The 23,364-nt window shown below is 41.2% G+C and overlaps 2 protein-coding genes across 2 annotated transcripts in view; one reads left to right on the plus strand and one right to left on the minus strand.

Annotated features, from left to right (window-relative positions):
• The window catches only part of LOC124256765, a 57,040-nt gene extending 34,422 nt beyond the window's left edge, over positions 1-22,618 (minus strand). The window contains exon 1 of the mRNA XM_046690730.1: positions 22,429-22,618. The gene's annotated coding sequence lies outside the window, so the exon portion shown is untranslated. The remainder of the gene's footprint in view (positions 1-22,428) is intronic.
• LOC124256764 (WD repeat-containing protein 49-like) overlaps positions 1-23,364 on the plus strand; it is a 152,569-nt gene that overhangs the window by 97,545 nt on the left and 31,660 nt on the right. The window lies entirely within an intron of this gene.

Here is a 23,364-nt window from a genome sequence, read left to right on the forward strand (position 1 = left end):
CACACAGACCCCCCTCCCCACTCTGCCACAGACAGCATCCACCCCTTCCCTCCCGTTTCACTTCCCTCCAGCACCCACCCCTCCCTTACCTGTCCCACACAGCACCCACCCGTCCCTCCCTCTCTGCCCCAGCCAGCAGTGAAGCCCCCCTCTCCCCCAGACCTAAACTGTACTCCCAGACCTCCTCCTCCTCCAGCTGTGTAGTGAAGCTATGGTAGACCTCGCCCCAAGTCCAGGTGAGGTGGTTACGCAACAGTCAAGGTTTGTCCACCTGGAGGTTTGGAGAACAATCAGATTGAAGGACATTTTCAGTGGCACGTTGTCGGTTTGAAACTGGTAGGTAAATAAAGCATGCCTTTGGGACTGAATATCTGTTAACTACTACATTAAGTGTTCAGCTGGAACATCATCCTACAAGAACATGTTGATTATGTCATCATCGCTGTCTGCGTGTCACCCCTCCAGCTCCCTCCTGTTTGTCACCCTCCTCCTGTTTGTCACCCTCCTCCTGTTTGTTGTCTTGTCTGCGTGTCACCCCTCCAGCTCCCAACCCTCCTCCTGTTTGTCACCTGTGTTGTCTTGTCTGTGTTCACCCCTCCAGTATCTATCCAGTTTGGGATCTGTGTTGGTCAGGCTCCTGTTTGTCACCTGACTTGGTTGATACAGCTCCCAACCCTCCTCCTCATTATATCCCAATGGTCATCGCAACCCTCCTGATGATGCTCATTCTGTTGATTGCTGGATTGTCTGGTCCAGACTCGATTATTTACAGACCGCCGCCATATAGTTGGAATATTGCGTGTGGCATAAAACTTTACTCACTCACTCACTCACTCACTCACTCACTCTCTCACTCACTCACTCACTCACTCACTCACTCACTCACTCACTCACTCACTCACTCACTCACTTACTCACTCACTCACTCACTCACTCACTCACTCACTCACTCACTCACTCACTCACTCACTCGCTCACTCACTGATTCTCGTTCATGCTGTACAATACATTTGCCAGTACAGTGTTATTTCCAGGGGGAAAAAATGTGTATTGGAAATTTATGAGTGAATGAGTGAGAGAGTGAGTGAGACGGTAGATGAGTGAGTGAGTTAGTGAGTGAGTGAGTGAGAAATATTCCAGCAATAAGCAGGGACACCAGAAACAGGCTTCACACCTTGTACCCATGTCAGGAATCAAACCTAAGTGAACACTTTAACCACTAGGCTACCCACCGCCCTGCTATATAATGAGTAACCCTACTCCAAGGCTGGACTATATGCTTAGCCCATGGATGTATAGTAATTCTATATCCTTTAGAGTGGCAAGTCTAGATAAGCAGACAGTACAAAATCTGAGGATGCCAGTCTGTTATTTATTTTGTTGGTTTTTTTATAATTATCATTTATAAATACTCCTCATTATTACTTTAGAGACTTGTGCAAGTCTATATTATGAAATACAGATGTCTGTATTGTAGGACATATTTTGCTGTGCCTGGAGGGTTATATGTCTGACTGTGATTGACGGTGACTGTACATGCCAAACCATTTCCTACATACAAACGTTATTGTTACTCAGAATACATAATTGTCGTCATTTTGTATTTATGGAAGGTCTGAAGATAATGGATATCTGCTATTTAGATAATCAGTTTCAAAGAGAAACATTAATGAATAACAATAATAACAGTCCATTTATCATGCGCATTTCTCCACGCACAATGCATGCTCAAAGCGCCCAAATAATCTGATTATTATTACCCCAGATAACCCAAGCCGCCTGTGAAGTGCTAGAAGGCTAATGGTTACATGACTTATCCCACCGGGTACCCATTTTCTGCTGGGTGAATTATTTACCTAAGATGAAACCACATGTATATCATGCACTTTGTTTGGGGGGCAGGACTGAAGTCCTAGAAACTATTAAGGAGTCAAGCTGTCACACACGGTCACCCATCCAAGGACTCTCAGCGCCCAACGTTGCTTAACTTGAACTGATTTGTGATCTGAGCTCTATGCACAGGACCACACACCTCCAGTGGATGAATTTCAGTGTTGAGTATTGGTTAAACAATACAAAAGTCAGAAACATGTAATACATGCTGATGGGGTCGTTGTCGGCACAGGTACGCCAGGTACGTTTCTGAACACATATATGTACTGTTAACTGGTGGTGGTCCGATTAATTGAAATAATCGAAGACTGGTCGCAATGACTAAACAACCAAGCAATCGATCATGTTTTCTCATAATCGAACACAAACAATTTTGGAACACCTGTTTGCAGTAACAACATTTTTCAAAATGTCTGTTACAATTTGAAAGTAACAAGCTCTATCCAAGTCATGATTGAATTTAGCTTAAAGATTCCAGAAAATTTATGTTCCTAACATACTAGTCATCCTTTAAAGATGTGAAATTAGTAAATGCATTTTGTGCAATTGGCCACAAAGAACCAAAAGAACTACATGCTTTTTCTATATTTTTGGTGCATCAACAAACATAAGCAGGAGAGTTTGATAATCTCGCTAACCAATTTTTTTCGATGATTGATCTGTTGGAATGAACCAATCATCAATTGTGAGATTTTAACCAATTCCCAACACTACTGTTAATTCATAGTTGTGTCGACTGAACTAGCTCATGATTAAGACGAAGCGATATTGACGAAGAAGTTGGCTATAAATGTCATACACAGTAACTAATGAAAGTGACAGAGTGGTACAGGTTCGCTGACAAGGATAACGATTAAGACTGCAGATTAGCATCATATAAATAATTACAATTAAGTCACACATGGCTTGCCTACATAGTTTTTGGTCTTCAGAAATATTTGGACGATGGCTGTCCTGAATCAGTTGCTATTGATAGACAACACAATTCTCGTATTTAAAATTCTTCTTTCCTCTCCAATCTCGCACGTGGTTACACTTCCACGGCGCACTGACTCGAAACAAATATAGCCTCCTCTCGCATACTCTCGTGATCAACGAGATCACGCATACTCTCGTGATCGACGAGATAGTCTCGAAACTATTTACAATCTCAACTATTTTTTTTATAAGTACCCAAAACAAGATAAAAATTCAGAAACGACCCAGTACCCTACAACAAACTGAGGCTGAAGGGGTCGTTGTTGGCACTGGTACTGCAGATATGTACCCCAGGTACGTTTCTGTATACAGATATGTACTCTTAACCTAATCAAAATACTGAAACGTACCCAGTTCCCTCAACATCGGACGAGTCCATATTCTGCATCACAAAATCGAAACAGTATGTAGTTGTTCCCGTTCAACAATTTCTGGACTCGGGGTTAGAATTGGTCTTCATTCAGTAACCCATGCTTGTCGTAAGAGGCGACTAACGGGATCGGGTGGTCAGGCTCGCTGACTTGGTTGACACATGGCATCGTATCCCAATTGCCTAGATCAATGCTCATGCTGTTGATCACTGGATTGTCTGGTCCAGACTCGATTATTTACAGACCGTCGCCATATGGCTGGGATATTGCAGTGCAGCGTAAAACAACAAACCAAATCTTAGATAACGCAATCAAACGCATCTTATACAACAGTATGACTGTTCTGATCTGTTACAGACTGGACTGATCCTGAGTATGTTTCTAAAGATTTTGGCGGCATTCCAGGGATACAGAATGGTATGCCTCATCCTGCATACACAATATAAGATTTCAAGCGTATCGTACAAACATAAATGTTTCTATTTATTCAGATTTTGGAAATCTATTTCGTTAAATACTTGTTAAGTTTCTTTTATAAACACGATTTGACACATTCCTAGGTAGTACCCATGCAACGATATTTTTCGATTGGCTAAAAACTACACTGTTCCTATTTATATCCAGTCGAGACAAGGCTGTGATTTTTCAAATACATTAATACATTTAGTGATCGATGAATGACAAACCACATCATGAAAAACATGTGGTCCTTCAAAATTTCAGTACAGGAAAATGTTACACTGATCAAAGTTATCTGAGCCCCTCTTTGTCAGCAATGGATTTTCATTAAAATTTTAATGCAAGAATCATGAAGAAATTGGTGTTTTGAGGAAATTGTTCTGATGATCACCTCTTTGTCAATGGTTTTCTGGATTTAAAGCAATTGAATTTTTTTGTATTATCAAAATGACCAAAAAATCAATAAAATTCCCTTACTTCCACGTTTTAGACACCATTTTAATCAAAATGGATGTGTTTCGTCTGCATTCAAATAATATATTTCCAGAGAGGGTCTAGGATGTGTGACAATGTGTTTAGATGGCCGTGATTAAATCTCCCAAGATTATGGGCGAATCATTAGCTGTTTGATGGAGACAGATGATGAAGTTGAAGCTGGAAGACAAGCAGAGTTGTGTTGGAATGACGCTAATCTAATGTGATAGAAATCACAGCCAATCAGATCAAACCAAGCACCATGTTCAAGGTCAGAGCTAATTGGGTTGGGGGTTCTGTGTTTCCTCAAATAAATGCCCAGGTGTATATCTCTCTCAGACAATCATTACCCCAGATATTATAGAACACAGCATTAATCATCATCATCATCATCATCATCATCATCATCATCATCATCACATCACATCACGCTTATCCAGAATTTGTGTCTGTTCAAATTGGGTATAGACAGACATAGACAGACAGACAGACTGTCTATTTCAATAAAAGGCCATTGGCCCAAAATACAAATTTTATCACAATTATTTACAAAATGTGCATTTACATTATCGCAAAATTTTGTTATTTTCCTGGTACAAAGATAGACACACTTCCCTTATTACACCACTGTTATGGCTATTTATCAGTGAAACAAATATATTAATGGTAGGATGAATGCTGAAATATTTCTTGATGTATTTCCTTCTGTACACAGAATATGTTTCGCAAATATAAAATACATGCCATGTGTCTGTCTGTCTGTCTGCATGTTTGTCTCTAGTCATGTGTCTGTCGGTCTGTTGGTCTCTGTCTGTCTGTGTCTGTCTGTCTGTATCTGTCTGTCTGTCTGACTGTCTATCTGTCTGTGTGCCCTATTTTGTGTTTGTCTGTGTGTCTGTGTCTGTATCTATATGTCTGTCTCTCTGTGTCTGTGTCTGTCTCTGTGTCTGTGTCTGTCTGTCTGTGTCTGTCTGTCTGTGTCTGTCTATCTGTCTGTGTGCCTGTCTGTGTCTGTCTATCTGCCTGTGTGCCTGTCTGTGTCTGTCTGTCTCTCTGTGTCTGTCTATCTGTCTCTGTGCCTGTCTGTGTCTGTCTATCTGTCTGTGTGCCTGTCTGTGTCTGTCTCTCTGTCTCTCTGTGTCTGTGTCTGTCTCTCTGTGTCTGTGTCTGTCTGTGTGCCCTATTTGTGTTTGTCTGTGTGTCTGTGTGTCTGTGTCTGTCTATCTGCCTGTGTCTCTCTGTATCTGTGTCTGTGTCTGTCTCTCTCTGTGTCTGTGTCTGTTTATCTGCCTGTGTGTCTCTCTGTGTCTCTGTGTCTGTCTCTCTGTGTCTGTGTCTGTCTCTCTGTGTCTGTGTCTGTCTCTCTGTGTCTGTGTCTGTCTGTCTGCCTGTCTGTCTCTGTGTCTGTCTCTTTGTGTCTGTGTGTCTGTGTCTGTCTGTCTGTCTGAGTCTGTCTCTCTGTGTGTCTGTCTCTCTCGTCTGTGTCTGTCTGTCTGTGTCTGTCTGTCTGTGTCTCATCTGTGTCTATGTGTCTGTCTCTGTGTCTGTCTGTCTCTGTGTCTGTGTCTGTCTCTATGTGTGTCTGCCTCTCTGTGTTTGTGTCTGTCTCTCTGTCTGCATCTGTCTGTGCCTGTCTCTCTCTGTGTCTGTCTGTCTGCCTGTCTGTCTCTCTGTGTTTGTCTCTCAGTGTCTGTCTGTGTCTCTCTGTGTCTGTCTGCCTGTCTGTGCACACAAACTGTCAGGAAATAAGGGTGTGTCTGTCTGCCACGTTTGCATTGTCTGTCTCAGGTGTCCCTCCCTTTATATCTGCCCATCAGCATCTGGATTGCTCTGTAATATACAACCTGAATAATTTGCTCAGCATTAAAATATGTGTGAGAATCTTATTGACTTTTCCAGTTTGGTAATACCAAACATTTCAAGTCAGAAACTGCTTTAATTCGAGAAAGTAATCGCAAATGTGATGATTATTAGAACAATTTCCTCAGAACGCCAATCTCTTCATGTTTTTTGCACGAAATGAATTCTATTCTTGGTGTGAGACACACCGATATTCCCAAGAGTATGCATGGATGATGCTGATGTTCTGTTGATGCTGTTGGTATGTTGATGTGGATGTGTAGTTGATGCCGATGCTACATCTCACTGATTATTGATCAGATCAGGACACCAACAACCAAAGTGATCCTCTTCATCTCTGCCATGAATTATGTAAAATTTAATCGGTGTTTATCGATATCCAATCACGGCTCATTAACCATTCACTGCAGTCAGGAGGCCACACACACAATACACACAACACGCACGGTGAAACAAGCCCTTTTCCCTACTACCTAGCCACAATGTAGTCTGTCTCACAACCACATTATTTTACCTTCAGCCTAGTGCAAGTCTGTCTCAAGTCCCTGAACCCCTATTTTCCCTTTCCCTGCAGTGTACTACCTGAAGCATTATTTCCCCTACTGCCTAGCCCTCTGCAATGTAGTCTGTCTCACAGTCCCCCTACAATGAACCACATTATTTTCCCCCTACCTACTGCCTAGCCACTCCCTGAACCCCATTATTTTCCCTAATGTAGTCTGTCTCACAGTCCCTGAACCACATTATTTTCCCTACTAGCCCTCCCCTCACAGTCCCTGAACCACCTCCCTGCAGCCCTCCCTGTGTAGTCTGTCTCACAGTCCCTGAACCAGTCCCTGAACCTGCATTAGTCTGTTTCCCTACTACTACCTAGCCCTCCCTGTCTCACAGTCCCTGAACCACATTAGTGTTTCCTAGTCTGTCTCAATGTACAGTCTCACAGTCCCTGAACCACATTATTTTTCCCTACCTACCTGCAATGTAGCTGTCTCACACTCCCTGAACCACATTATTTTCCGTACTGCCTAGCCCTCCCTGCAATGTAGTCTGAATATCACAGCAGGTGACACCAAAAATGGGCTTGATGCATTGTACCCATGTGGGGAATCAAACCCAGGTCTTTGGTGTGATAAGTGGACGCCTTATCCACTAGGCTACCCCACCGCCTCTGACTTGTTAGAGAAGATGGGTTGATGCAGGCACCAGTTTATTGGAAGTGATGGCATGAAGAGTAAAGGATGGGAAAAGTTCAACAAGCGATTTGGCTGCTTACAACAGTATCTGTGTTAAACACTGGCTGCTGAGCACCATCACACAATATTTACACACAATATTTACACACAAACCTTGGGCCTCACAGGGCTGTTTGTCCATGGGATGATCCGGCTGATGGGGACAACATTTAGTAGGGGACGAGGAGCCTTGAGACGCACGTTGTGTGATAGTAGGCTGGGTGGGACGTGGCGTGATTTGAGGAGGAAGTATTTTGTTGGGAGTCGGTGAGGTTTCTTGAAGGAAGTATTTTGTTGGGAGTTGGGGAGGGGGAGGGGGAGAGAGGGACCTCCATATGTTCTCTCATTGTTGATGGCCAGAGACAAGTCTCTCACGCTCGAGAGTGTTTCAGACACTGTCAATCCTTTACACAGATTTCAGTCCTGGTCACTGACGACCTGGGTCCTGTTTCACAAAGCTCTCGTAAGCCTAAGATCTCGCAAATTTCCTCGTAACATTCCTACCTCCAATACTATAACATTGACTTACGCTAGTGGTAGCGCTACGAGAGCTTTGTGAAACGGGGCCCTGACCGGTAGTCACACTCTGTCAGAGGAGGTGAGGAAGCCAGCATTTCCTGCTGGGTCATCACAACTTCGGTAGAGGGACACTTACCGTGTGTCGTATACCACAGTCTGAACACTGCATCCTGCATTACATCACAGTGACCCAGCAAATTGTGTCCCCTGACCAAAGTCGTGATGACCTAGCACGAAACCGATCCCTTCAGTTGTACTTAGCCGTGTTCCATGTCCACTGTCTCATTGGCGTGAGTTGTGGTCACAGCTCGCTTAACTTCAATATTATTGCATGTTTAACTAGGCCACAAGTGAACTTATGTGTGTAAGTGAATGTAGCACAAGACTAACATTTAGTCTCGGAATATATAAATTTTGATAGAAACAAACAATTCCTTTTAAGTTGAAAAGGAGCCCAGTGAGATGGAAGATACAGAACCTGGGGAAATCTAGACTTGCTTCATATAGGGCTTTAGCATTGCAGAAAGGACTATGCAAAGCAGAAAGGACTATGCAGAGGTGAAACTAATGTGGTTCAGGGATTGAGAGACAGACTACTGTAGCACAAACATCGCTAGAAAGGGGCACCTGTTGACTGACGCAAAGCAATCCACAGAGTTGGGCATATCCGAAGCCTATCATTGTACGGTAGAGCGTTGTTTCCCCTGACCATGTGTCTTGCTGATAGAGTGAGTGAGTGAGTGCGTTATGATTTAAAGTCACATCTTTGAATGTCTTGAATGGCCAATATCACAACCTCATATAATGACCTCAAGTCTGGACTGACAACCAAGTATGTATAACCAATAGTTTTATTTTATATAGTTTATTGACACGTACGTGGATGTACAACTTCGTTTGCAATAGATCCCATATGTAACGTCTAATGACAGTAACATATGTTATATTTGGGATTACACTTTCCTAGTACAGTAAGTCTAATGACAGGTTTATAATCACTGTATGGGATAAGAAGTGGTGTCAGAGATATGTTGAGTGTTGTGACACGAGATAAACATTGGCAAGAGATTGAAAGCACCAAAAGTTAGGCCACCATACTAGGGGCCGTGGGGACTTATTATACATCCGCTTCTTGTATCGTTCCCTAGCTGGATTTATACCATCTCTTCAGCTGCTAGCGATTGTAGGTAATGTTAGCCATTTGTCTAAAAAGTAGAAACATTCTACGATAAATAATGGTGGTAGATATGAATATTCTAATAATGGCATTAATCCAAATTCACTCTCACTCACTCCAAACATGTGACAAGTGACAGTAAGACTTGCACATCAACACTGTGGTATTGTGTAATCACTGTGGTATGTGCACTGTACATATTACTTAATGAAGAAATATGTATTTCAAGAAAGCCCTTTAAACTTTGTACTTATATGAAACTTAAAAGACTTCGTCTTGTTGCTTCATGCCTGAAATAATGCTGATGGGATGTAAAATGTTAACTCATCTATAACATTGAATGTGGACAGCCACCACTATAAAATATAACAGTAAATGTACCACATCATTGTTGGGATATATAATTGTGAGGTTGGCACATTAAGTTTAACTCTGGGATTGATAAAAGTAAATGTTGCTCATCAACACTGGGAAATATAACAGTTATTGTTGCACAACAACAGTGTGGAAAATAACAGAAAATGTTGCACGACAACACTGGGATATATAACCGTGAATGTTGCTCATCAGTGCTGGGATATATAACAGTAAATGTTGCCAAACAACACTGAGATATAACAGTAAATGTTGCCAAACAACACTGAGATATAACAGTAAATGTTGCACATCAACACTGAGATATAACAGTAAATGTTGCCAAACAACACTGAGATATAACAGTAAATGTAGCACATCAACACTGAGATATAACAGTAAATGTTGCCAAACAACACTGAGATATAACAGTAAATGTAGCACATCAACACTGAGATATAACAGTAAATGTTGCCAAACAACACTGAGATATAACAGTAAATGTAGCACATCAACACTGAGATATAACAGTAAATGTTGCCAAACAACACTGAGATATAACAGTAAATGTAGCACATCAACACTGAGAGTAAATGTAGCACATCAACACTGAGATATAACAGTAAATGTAGCACATCAACACTGAGATATAACAGTAAATGTAGCACATCAACACTGAGATATAACAGTAAATGTAGCACATCAACACTGAGATATAACAGTAAATGTAGCACATCAACACAGATATAACAGTAAATGTAGCACATCAGCACTGAGATATAACAGTAAATGTAGCACATCAACACTGAGATATAACAGTAAATGTAGCAAATCGACCCAGGGATATATAACATGTATCACACTGGGATATAACAGTAAATGTCAGTCTACAATCCACGCCCGCCTGATTATTAACTAACTTACTGCCTACAACTGCTGGTTTCCCCGTCTGGGCTGAGTAGAAGCAGCAAGTACAGTGACAGCATCATGGGTTGGTGAGCCAGCGGTGCCATGCCCGCTACTTCCTATAGTGTGGACACACATAACGGCCAGTAATTAGACAAGATGGCCTGAATGTAATCTGTGCTGGCATCCATTGTGACATTGTAATGTGTATCAGGCTCTGAGAGGTACACGGTGACAGGAACGGCAGTATCTGCAGCTCAGCAGTCTGCAGGGTTATCTACTAAACAGATCACCAGCCGGGGTAGTACTGATGATAACAGCTGGATTCCTATCAGAAATTTAATTTTGGACTCATCTACCTCCAGGCACAAACGAGCACCAGAGAAAACTATCAGATGATCTGATAGCATACATTGTAAATTTACCTACACTATTTTAGTATATTAGGGACAAAAATAATATTGGTATATTTGTATACTTGTAAACCGAGACATGCTTTACTAGTAGGGTATGTTAACGAGACATTGTGTACTAGGTTATAATAATGGTATGCTACTTAAGAGTGAGTGAGTGAGTTGGGTTTTACGCCGTTTTTAGCAATATTCCAGCAATATCACGGTGATGCTATTTTAGAAGCAAGCAATAGTACACTAGTATATTTCCTACTTACGTTATACAGCAACACCACATATACATGATATACTACTGCCTTACCTATACACGATATACTACTGCCTTACCTATACACGATATACTACTGCCTTACCTATACACGATATACTACTGCCTTACCTATACACGATATACTACTGCCTTACCTATACACGATATACTACTGCCTTACCTATACACGATATACTACTGCCTTACCTATACATGATATACTACTGCCTTACCTATACACAATATACTACTGCCTTACCTATACATGATATACTACTGCCTTACCCATACACGATATACTACTGCCTTACCTATACACGATATACTACTGCCCTACCTATACACGATATACTACTGCCTTACCTATACACGATATACTACTGCCTTACCTATACACGATATACTACTGCCTTACCTATACACGATATACTACTGCCTTACCTATACACGATATACTACTGCCTTACCTATACACGATATACTACTGCCTTACCTATACACGATATACTACTGCCTTACCTATACACGATATACTACTGCCTTACCTATACACGATATACTACTGCCTTACCTATACACGATATACTACTGCCTTACCTATACATGACATACTGATGTATATCCAACTCTGAAACAAATATACACAATGTAGCCCAAGCAAGTCTAGAATGTGTGGCAAGTATAGACAGCCACAGTTTCACACCTAGACTAACAGCTAGTCTCTGAAATGAACATATTTTACAGGGAAAAAAAGTTTTTAAATTAAAATGAAAGACAATGAAAAGGAGACCAACTGTGGCTGTCAACACTTATTCTAGACTTACATGGGCTACATTGTGTATATTTGTTTCAGGGTGTGTATGACTATGGAAATGAAGAACTTCTCTGGGTTCCTTTTTATTGCATTATATTTCAATTTAAAAACTTTTTTTTCTGTAAAATATGTTCATTTCAGAGACTAGCTGTTAGTCTGTATCTAGTTATATTCTGTTTGGTGTAGTCAGCTCAGGTCATCTCATCACATACAATAACATTACATTGTACAGAACCCAGTATTTAGGACCCGTTGTGGCAGGTGTATGTAGATGTATTCAGTTCTGACTGTAGTATAATAATACACGGTTATCTGAGTGCCCCAGTTACAGGACATGAGATAGCAGACCAGTTGAACAACATAGATAGCTGACCAGTTACAGGAGGGGGATAGTTGACCAGTTACAGGATGGGGATAGTTGACTAGTTACAGGATGGGGATAGTTGACTAGTTACAGGATGGGGATAGTTGACTAGTTACAGGATGGGGATAGTTGACTAGTAACAGGATGGGGATAGTTGACCAGTTACAGGAAGGGGATAGTTGACTAGTTACAGGATTGGGATAGTTGACCAGTTACAGGAGGGGGATAGTTGACCAGTTACAGGAAGGGGATAGTTGACTAGTTACAGGATGGGGATAGTTGACCAGTTACAGGATGGGGATAGTTGACGAAGTTACGGGATGGAGATAGTTGACTAGTTACAGGAGGGGAGGGGATAGTTGACCAGTTACAGGAGGGGGATAGGTGATGGGGATAGTTGACTAGTTACAGGATGGGGATAGTTGACTAGTTACAGGATGGGGATAGTTGACTAGTTACAGGATGGGGATAGTTGACTAGTTACAGGATGGGGATAGTTGACTAGTTACAGGAGGGGGATAGTTGACTAGTTACAGGATGGGGATAGTTGACTAGTTACAGGGGGGGGATAGTTGACCAGTTACAGGACGGGGATAATTGACGGGGATAGTTGACCAGTTACAGGATGGGGATAGTTGACGGGGATAGCTGACCAGTTACAAGGTATCAGGTACATGAATGAGAGGTTCCCCGGGGATAGCTGACTGATGTTCAGTACGGCGGGATCCATCAGATCAATATGGCCCAATACCAGTGACAAAGTCCCCCAACACCGGCAACGGAAGGTCAGGCAGTGGGGTCACTTGTTACACAAGCATATTTGACGTTAACCCTTCAGTGTTGGACACATTAACCCCACAGTTTTGAGGTCTTTGTCAATGTCACAGAGGAAATCCATTTTCTGCCATTATTTGTCGATGAATAATGTTTACTGCCTGCATGCACTCCAATGTTTCAGCAATGGCTGCGAATTTGAATTAGGAGTTATTTATTCTGCTTTCCTGCTGTGCACTTGAACCAACCCTATATTGATAATGGCTATTTGTGGGCCGGGCACCGCATAAAGATTCGGTACTGTCGTCGGATGCTTCGATGATTAAACTCTCTGGAGGGAAAGTCTTAGTTCAGACCCAATTTACCCAACTGTAGACTTGCACAAGTCTCGAAGGTGATAAGTAATAGTTTCAATGATAATTTTTAAAAACTTCTCTTGCTACAGGTAGGTTTTCTCTTGCTATAGGAAGGTTTCCTCTTGCTATAGGTAGGTTTTCTCTTGCTACGGGTAGGTTTTCTAGATCTCTTGCTATGGGTAGGTTTTTCTTCCTTAGATGCTATAGGTAGGTTTTTCTGCCACGGTGGTTTTTTCTTGCCACGGTAGGTTTTCTAGATCTTGCTATGGGTAGGTTTTCTCTCACGGTAGGTTTCTAGATCTCTTGCTATGGGTAGGTTTTCTGCCTATGGGTGGTTTTTCTCTTGGGTAGGTTTCCTTGCTATAGGTAGGTTTCTCTTGCCATGGGTAGGGTTTTCTCTTGCTGGTAGGTTTTCTTGCTATAGGTAGGTTTTCTCTTGCTATAGGTAGGTTTTTCTCTTGCTACAGGTAGGTTTTCTCTTGCTATAGGTAGGTTTTTCTTGCTAGGCAGGTAGGTTTTCTCTTGCTACGGGTAGGTTTTTCTCTTTCAGGTAGGTTTTCTCTTGCTATAGGTAGGTTTTCTCTTGCTACAGGTAGGTTTTCTCTTGCTACAGGTAGGTTTTCTCTTGCTATAGGTAGGTTTTCTCTTGCTACAGGTAGGTTTTCTCTTGCTATAGGTAGGTTTCTCTCTTGCTATGGGTAGGTTTTCTCTTGCTATAGGTAGGTTTTCTCTTGCTATAGGTAGGTTTTCTCTTGCTATAGGTAGGTTTTCTCTTGCTATAGGTAGGTTTCTCTTGCTATACAGGTTTTCTAGTGGTTAGGTAGGTTTCTCTTGCACAGGTAGGCACAATGTGGTAGGTTTCCTCTGCTACAGGTGGTTTTCTCTTGCTAAACTCAGTCAGTTTTCTTGCTATAGGTAGGTTTTCTCTTGCTATAGGTAGGTTTTCTCTTGAGCTATAGGTAGGTTTTCTCTTGCTATGGGTAGGTTTTCCGGCTTTGTGGGCTTCTGGATCAGCTCATTACGCTGAGGATATGAAACCCCACAGGTTGAAGGATTGGTGTCAGACAGAGCGATGTTCAGTAATCTGACTTATTGTGGTGGAGATGAAGGCAAGTTTCATCAGGATGTAATCAGCTGGTATAATAAAGCACATGTGTACAGTGTTACACAACACCGGTCATCCAATATTACTCCTTCATTAACACATTGACCGGGACCGTTACTTATCAGCCTGGAGATAGCAGAGTCAATGTCTTCACTGGTAGTACAGCACTACACCTCCAACAGAGCTTATACTACAGCCTAAAAGTTCATTCCCCTTGAGTGCGTGCAGAACGCGTGTAACACGCATGTGACCAGATGTGCAACGGGGGTGCAACGCGTTTGAGTCCCATGTCAACGGGTGTGCAACGCGTTTGAGTCCCATGTCACATGGGTGTGCAATGGGTGTGCAACATGTTTCTGTCCCGTGTCAGTCATGGGTGTGCAATAGGTGTGCAACGCGTTTGAGTCCCGTGTCACACGTGTGTGCAATGGGTGTGCAACATGTTTCAGTCCCGTGTCACATGGGTGTGCAATGGGAGTGCAACGCGTTTGAGTCCCGTGTAAATCACGGGTGTGCTAGGGGTGTGTAACGCATTTGAGTCCCGTGTCAGTCACGGGTGTGCAAGAGGTGTGCAACGCGTTTGAGTCCTGTTTTACATGGATGTGCAACGGGTGTGCAACGCGTGTGAGTCCTGTCTGGAGCACCTTTCTATGTTGTTGGTAGTGTATGTACCGCGAGTGTAGTAGGACACGCAGGTACCATGTGTGTAACACAGGACCAAGTTTCAGTTGAATTTGATGAAAGGCATTAAGGTTGCATACTTAAAATTGTATGCATTTTGAATTTGGAAATTTGGAAGAAGTTGTCGGGGATGAACTACTGGATGGTTCAGTTGTTACTTGTTTTGTTTAGTTTATGTTTTGTTTTTGCATTTTTTAAGTGAACACTAACTGACTCTATCTGAAATTATATAGGAACTGAAAGCCAGTTTTGATAAGAACTGTACCTAAGGCTTTGAAGGATTGGGTGTTATTTAGTGAGCTTAGAAGTGTTTGTAGTTTTAGGTGAGTCCGGTAAACTCTGGAGCACCAATTTTGTGTTGTATGGCCTGTTTGCAATTTGGCTATTGTCCTGTAAATAATTTTATATTTATGGTAGTTTTTTTAAAAGTTTTTTTGTGTGTTTTTATTTAATAAATTGTTTAGTTATGATTTTGAATTTTGGTATTTACTTTGCCAGTTTTGGAAGATTTTTTAAAGGATAATATTATTTTAGATATCAAAACGAAATCAAAAGCCTTTACATGGAGCTCTTGCAAAAGAACACAGTCACAAAACAAAAAAATGCAGGTGGGGTGAATCATAAGGAACAACGAAGTTCAAATATTCATTCATGTTCATAAATGTCACATTTACATGGAACACATCTGTATCATTTATCATGATATCATGCTGTCAGGCCAGATCATATTAAAGTCACATCGTTCACAGGGCTCCAGATAATTTTTCAACATGAGGAGTACATACTCTTGATTTTTTCATTACAGGAGTATGGAAAAAAGTTAGAGTACATTTACAGTACTGAATGGAATTTACTGGAGTATCAGTAGTCCTGTGTTTCCTTTCATGTATGCACCACAACATTGCTAGTCTTGTGTAAACAGGTCAATAAACAATAAAACAATTCTTTTTCAGATAAATACGTCTGTAAATGATTCTAAGACCGTACACCATTGTCGTGGTGCGTATCTGCTACGTTTTCTAAATTATTTCCTTCCGTATCGTGCATATTTTTTATCCGTACATACGCCGATACGGCCCTTATCTGGGGCCCTGTCATTCATGTTCACTCTGTAGTTCACTGTTCCCAAACACCAAGTCAGTGGGATACTGAGTCTGTGTAGTCCAGGACAGTGATGGTGACAGTGAGAAGCTTGGTCGGCAGCAAGCCCTGTAGACTAATGCTTAGTCTCTGAATATATATAATTTTGATAGTAACAAACAAGCCCATTTAAATTGAAAAGGAGCCCTAGGGAGACCAGAGATTCAGATTCTTGCTTTATTTAGGGCTTTAATATCACTGCAGAGAGGGCTTGGCAGTAGGGAAAATAATGTGGTTCAGGGACTGTGAGACAGACTACATTGTAGGGAGGGCTAGGCTGTAGGGAAAATAATGTGGTTCAGGGACTGTGAGACAGACTACATTACAGGGGGTGCTAGGCAGTAGGGAAAATAATGTGGTTCAGGGACTGTGAGACAGACTACATTGCAGGGAGGGCTAGGCAGTAGGGAAAATAATGTGGTTCAGGGACTGTGAGACAGACTACATTGCAGGGAGGGCTTGGCAGTAGGGAAAATAATGTGGTTCAGGGACTGTGAGACAGACTACATTGCAGGGAGGGCTAGGCAGTAGGGAAAATAATGTGGTTCAGGGACTGTGAGACAGACTACATTGCAGGGAGGGCTAGGCAGTAGGGAAAATAATGTGGTTCAGGGACTGTGAGACAGACTACATTGCAGGGAGGGCTAGGCAGTAGGGAAAATAATGTGGTTCAGGGACTGTGAGACAGACTACATTGCAGGGAGGGCTAGGCAGTAGGGAAATAATATGGTTCAGGGACTGTGAGACAGACTAGAAGCCTTGGTCAACTGCTACATACCTTAATATCATTGTGTAATGTTACAAAATGCCACATGTAATGATAACTGGTCCGTTAAAGTGAAGCCCTTTTCCCTCTGCATTCTCTCCCCATGATCGGTCCATCAGAAACACTTAAATCTTTTCTGTAAGCCATGGCATGACGTACGCGTAGGTTGAAATTAACATGTTTTCCACAACTTTCCTTCTTCTTTGTCATAAAGCAGTGTTTGTTGTTTATAAACATGTGTTGTTCACATGGTCAAATCGTTGATTAGCTGCATTTCATATCTTTGTTTCAGTTCGTGGTGTATATATAATTAAATTTCAATATCTCACCTTCTGAATTCTGGAATCAGGACAGCATTACAAATGTGGTTAGCGAAGGCTCCTAAATGTCAGACACTTGGCCATGAATATTTCGCTTTGTATGATTATTGACGCACAATCTTTTTGCTCTAAAATCGCCAAAATTAATCCCACTCGAAAATAGCTATCTTTACAGTATGTATTTATGCCCAAAAACAAAACAGGTGGCAGACCAATTTGAATGCCTACGAGAATGTCAATTTTCTCAAAATCTGATTGTGAAAGACACATGATATGGAAGCATACATCAATACACTGATTATATGACACCATATGTGACGAATATATGTTGTGATTGCATTTGTGTCGAGTATAATCAGTTGATGCAGCTGGCTGCCAGCTCTACGTCAAAAATGGGGCAACTCAATATATGGTAAGGACGTCCTTTCAATATCAGGGAAAGAAGAAATATTTGACAACTTCAAACTACCACCTGCCAAGATTGAACAAAGGAAAGGCAGTATAGCACAAATTAGAAACACTTATCGGTGACAGAATATTGACACATCTGAAGCTATTATGTGACTCATGATCCTGACGCCACTTGTTGTAGTCGAGGCATGGCTGTACTATAGTGAATATTTTTCAGATGCAATATTCTATGGCAATATCAATAGTGGTTGTTGTATGCACCAGATGCAATGATACCATGTAATTGTGCTAGAATTGACTGTTTTGCCTCGTATACTAACTTTGTGGCGAGATTACAAGGGAGTACACATGACAGCCACATGCTGAAGAAGAGTAACGCGCAGCAACACAAACGAACTTGATACTATGCAGGGCTCGATTTAGTACTTTGTTACTTGCACTGGTGCAACCCAATATTACAAAGTGCAATCTAACTATTAGCTGAAGTTGCACCTGGTGCAACTTAAGTTTTCAGTGGGTAAACTCTCAATAAAATCTAAATAATTCAATACCATATTTCTTACATTGCATATTCCAATAAAAGCAGTGCAACTTGAATTTGGCTGGTGCAACTAGGTTTTTGTCTTAGGTTGCACCTGGTGCAAGTAGGTTAACATCTCTTAAATCAAGCCCTGCCATGTAATTGTGCTAGAATTGACAGTTTTGCCTTGTTTTGAACTAACTTTGTGGCAAGTACACATGACAGCCACATGCTGAAGAAGAGTAACGTGCAGCAGCACAAACGCTCTTATGGTCCTGGAGCAAGCAGTAATATACATTTTTGCCCAGCAATTCCTTGTGTGTACTCGTGGCCTGGCCTGGTAACTATTCCGTTGTGAATTTCTGGTGTTAGGTTTAAGAAATAATTAACAAAAACACATCCCTGAATCTTGAAAACAAAAAATCCCATGCAGGAAGCAACGAATCGTAGACAATGAAAGTCAGACGAAACAATTATGATAATAGGGATTCATATCACAGACGGACCGATGACTTGTGACATGTTGAGAATGAGGAAAAGAGCCTCGCTTTGAGCAACATGATTGCTTAAGTTAATTCAATTTGGTCATCAATCATTTACTACAACTAGTAAGTAGTTTTGATTTTTTAACTCGATGAAAGCAAATCTAAATAGCATTTTTTATGTTGGGAGCAAGATACGGTCGGGCCATCCAATGTATTATATACTACAGGCTTCTACAACGCTCGCTTTGCACTCACAAACATAAACCATTTAGGGTTCGGTGGAAATCTGTGCATGGTGGCACCCATCACCCAACCCATGGAAGCAATTGACGGCAATGCAACGATTCAGCATGTCTTTGTTGACATCGAGAAATCAGCAAAATGATGAGCTTGTCATACATTTTATATACAACTAACTGAAAATCCTTCCTCACATGAGGTCACGTCCGGTTCGCTGCAGTGCTCTGGCAACAGAGTTACGTAGCCTCTCTGTCGTTTTGTTGGTGGGCGAAAATGAAGCAGACGACTTTGGCAACTTTTAATCGCTCGATATTGATTAACAAGTTTTTTGAGAATGAACATGGTGTTCTGCATAAGGCTAACCACAAGTCTTTCTTATGTTATGGTTAAAAGAATACAAAAAAAAAAAAGAAAATTCGTATCTTAAATTGTAACTATGTAGTGTCAGGGCTCGATTTAGTGCTTTGTTACTTGCACTGGTGCAACCGAATATTCAAAGTGCAACTTAGTTATTAGTCTAACTTGCACCAGGTGCAAGTCAAGTTTTTAGTGGGTAAACTTCTGAATGAAATATGTACATAATTCAAGAGGATATTTCTTTCATTACATATTACAATAAAGGCAGTGCAACTGGAATTTGGCTGGTGCAACTAGGTTGTTATCTTAGGTTGCACCTGGTGCAAGTAGGTTAACCTCTCTTAAATCAAGCCCTGAGTGTGTATGATGGATTACTTGTTTTTTAACTTGGTGCTATGACATTTTTTGTTTGTAAATGATATTGTAATGAATATATGTTTAAAAAAACTCATCTAAGCTTTGTGCTTAAAATGTCCATGTATGCAGACTTGGTCTCGTCGCTATATGGCTGAGATAACGCTGATGCGGCATAAAACCCAACTCAACTGAACTCAACTGAACTCAACTGAAAGAGGTACTGCGATATACTGGTCATACCATGTAGCCTTAACACTTAGACTCCTCGGTTTCCAATGGGTTTTTTACCCAACATGGTAGACTCATCTACTGTATCATATACCAAAGATATGAGATCCGCCTCCGTGGTGTAGTGGTAGAGCGTCCGCCCGGAGAGCGGAAGGTCGCGGGTTCGATCCCCGACCGCGTCATACCAAAAGACGTTAAAATATGGTACTTGTTGGTCCCTGTCTGGCGCTCGGCATTAACTCTTTCAACACCAGTCAACCAGAGGCATTTACTGTCATGACACCGAGTTCCCAGAGACCCTGTAAGAAGCGATTTTATTGGATAAAGATTGGTTTCTAATGACGCTTTTTCGCCACAGTCTGCTATAAGGATCGTGATTGGTCAAAATCAGACACATGACCTAAGGCAGCAAATCATATTACGGCAATGGATACCGTCCTCGTAAACGAAACCTTTTCGATTTAGACGAAAGTTTTGGGTAAAATAATGCTATTCTGAACATATTAAGCAAGAAATCGCTACCTATACGTAAATTATGGAACTTATTGGACGTATCGTGCTAGGTTATGACCTGTGACAAAAATGCTTCATGTATATATTTTCGCATTAAACATCTTGTCCGAGCGTGAAGATTGAGGCGGCGAGAGCCGAGATGTCATTTGTCAGTGACTTGACTTACATTACATGATCGCACAAAAAGATGGAAATAGTAATTTTATATGTACGTTTGACAACTTTTATGAATGTTGTTGATTTTATTCATTAGTTTATTCAATTTATTTAATGAATTCCTCGAAACATCGTTACTTTGCCCTTTGACAATGTTATTGTGGACCTGCTGCCGAAGCATGTGTCCGAGAATCGTTGTTTTCAATAACATTGCGAAAAATAGTTTATAATTTTAATTCTGCTGATAATATATGATCAATTGAAATTTAGTAAGTGTTTTCAGACATTGTGAAATGTGATAGATTTAATATATGAATCATAAGTCAGGTAGGTTCCTAAAATTATGTCTCATTTTGACGTGACTACTGCCTGACCTCTTAAGCGGCCTCCGGTGTCTGGGACTCATAACGTTGTGGCCGATTATTCGGCCTGCGGTGAATGGGTTAATGGGTACAACAAGGACTGGTTGGCTCGGAGTCAGTATAATGTGTCTGAGTGGGGTATTCATGCTTCACTGCGGCATGGTATCTCAGTGGGCTAGCACTATAAAATCAGCTTCAGTCTGGGCTAGTACAAGCAGCCACACATACACATACACAGGCATGCACGTCGTCATATGAGCGAAATATTCTCAAGCACGACGTTAAACCCAATTTCACCTCACCTCACCTCACCTCACCTCACCTCACCCACAGATATGAAAGGACCGACAACCGTTACAATATAGCATTGTGTATAAAATATATTCACGATAGAAAATTATTTTTACAAATCATCCTTTATCATAATACATAACTGCAAGATTCTGCAAAAAGAACCAATTTGTATTGACCTTTACAAACTATAACCAAGATGGCGTCATAATGTCTTCCATATAACAAGAAGACCCCTTGTATGTTCAACATTACTGTAATTTTCTCAATTTTCATACTGTTTCCATGTATTGATTTCATCATGATATGAGATCGATGCTCATGCTGTTGATCACTGGATTGTTTGGTACAGACTCGATTAATTACAGACCGTCACCATGTAGCTGGAATATTGCTGAGTGCGGCGTAAAACTAAACTCACTCACTCTCTCATTATTATTAGTATACTAACATTTGTATAGCGCCAATATCCAGCTGAGACAGTTGCTCAAAGTTGCTGAAATATTGCCAGTGTGATGTGAGATATTAATTAATTCACTCACTCCATTACTCGATCACTCACTCACTCCATTGCTCAGTCACTCACTCCATTGCTCGGTCACTCACTCACTCACACACTCCATCGCTCACCGGCTCACTCACTCACACAGTGGGTACAAAGTGGATCCGTGACTTCGCTCACGGTATTAACCACTGGATTGTATAGTCCAGCTTATTCACAGACTGCAGTATTCAAGCTATTGTCAAGTATGGTGTCAAACACACAATCTAACTTAGCCTTGTTTTGAGACCTGAAATTACATGAGATTTCGATATTCCACTGTTCTGAAGGAGGAAGCTGGTCTACCATTACATCTTGTTATTACTATCCACGAGTACATGCTCTGTGTTCGTTACTTGCAAATGTACGCAGCACAACCAAGCAGCGATGTCTAGCCAACAGCATGTTTGGTACTGTGTTAAAACTGTGAAATGTGAATGGAATCCTGCTCAGAATTGTTGCTGGAGAATATTCCACCAGGAAGTTGGGGGAAGATAGAACATGTCATGTTGTGTGAGATTCTTGGGAGAAGCCGTCTTTGACCCGTGCCAACCATACCAATACATGAAAATCGTGATATTGACATCCTCGTTATTACACCAAACCTAAATAAACAATTTCCAACATTTGCTTGCCGATTATACCACAAGCCCACGCAAACCTCCACTCAAGGTCCAGCCAAGACCAGGAATCCTCCCTCTCTATACACCAGGAACTGTATACCGCCTGCAGCGCTATAACGAGACAACATATGGACTTACCAAGCTCTGTTGCTAACTGCCTTGGAGCTGTGGCCAGAACACTGGGGTACAATTCCCATATTGAATCCAACCAGGAATAGTTCCGTATGACAGGATGTGTGATCTGTGAGTGCTACATCCAGACTGACCGTTCTGTGAGTGAGCTGATTGTCCCTCTCTGCATCACAGTCACAGACAGGGGCAGAGCTTGGACCAGTCCATTATGTCCAGTGGGGAAGGTTTTCTGCTCACTGTCTTCCTGAACATAATTAGACCGGTTCCTCACAAGATATTCCGATTTCGGAGATATTCAATATTCTTTTTAGCAGGAAATCAATTTTGTATCTCTCTTTTTGTGAATGGGTTTATGATAATAATCGTTATGGATTTTTTTTCTTTTTGAGGGTTTCTGTTAAGTGCTTTTGCGAAACGGATTTGTTGTGCAATAATTGCAGCATTTGTTAAAATAATAGCGTATTTCCGTTAGTATTTCCTGATCCTAGCAGTGATGAGATGCAACATGGACGTCTCCAGGACGAGAGTGAGGATGGTTTTAATTTTCATCCAAAATATTCAAAATTGAGAGACAGATGGTACTATATTAATGATTTTGCATTTTATATTTTTTTAAGCAAACTGTTGACAACATCTGTGTACGGGCCCCTTCAATGCATTTCGTTTCAGTCTGATGATGATGATGATGATGATGATGATGATGATGATGATGATGATGATTCATTCAATCCATTCTTTTAGTCTGATGATGATGATCCATTCAATCCATTGTTAAAGTCTCATGATGATGGTGGTGTCTGTTCATTAAACATGCTGGATATGTTAAAAATAAAGAATCTTAAAAATAAATGATTGGCCGATCATTCAGAGAAAAAAACAGTACGTTTCGAGGCCATGAGTATTAAATGAATGTTGTCAAATGGATCGGAATCAATGAAGCAT

Source organism: Haliotis rubra, unplaced genomic scaffold (genome assembly GCF_003918875.1).
Source record: "Haliotis rubra isolate DU_JTF1 unplaced genomic scaffold, ASM391887v1 Scf639, whole genome shotgun sequence".
Lineage (NCBI taxonomy): Eukaryota > Metazoa > Mollusca > Gastropoda > Lepetellida > Haliotidae > Haliotis > Haliotis rubra.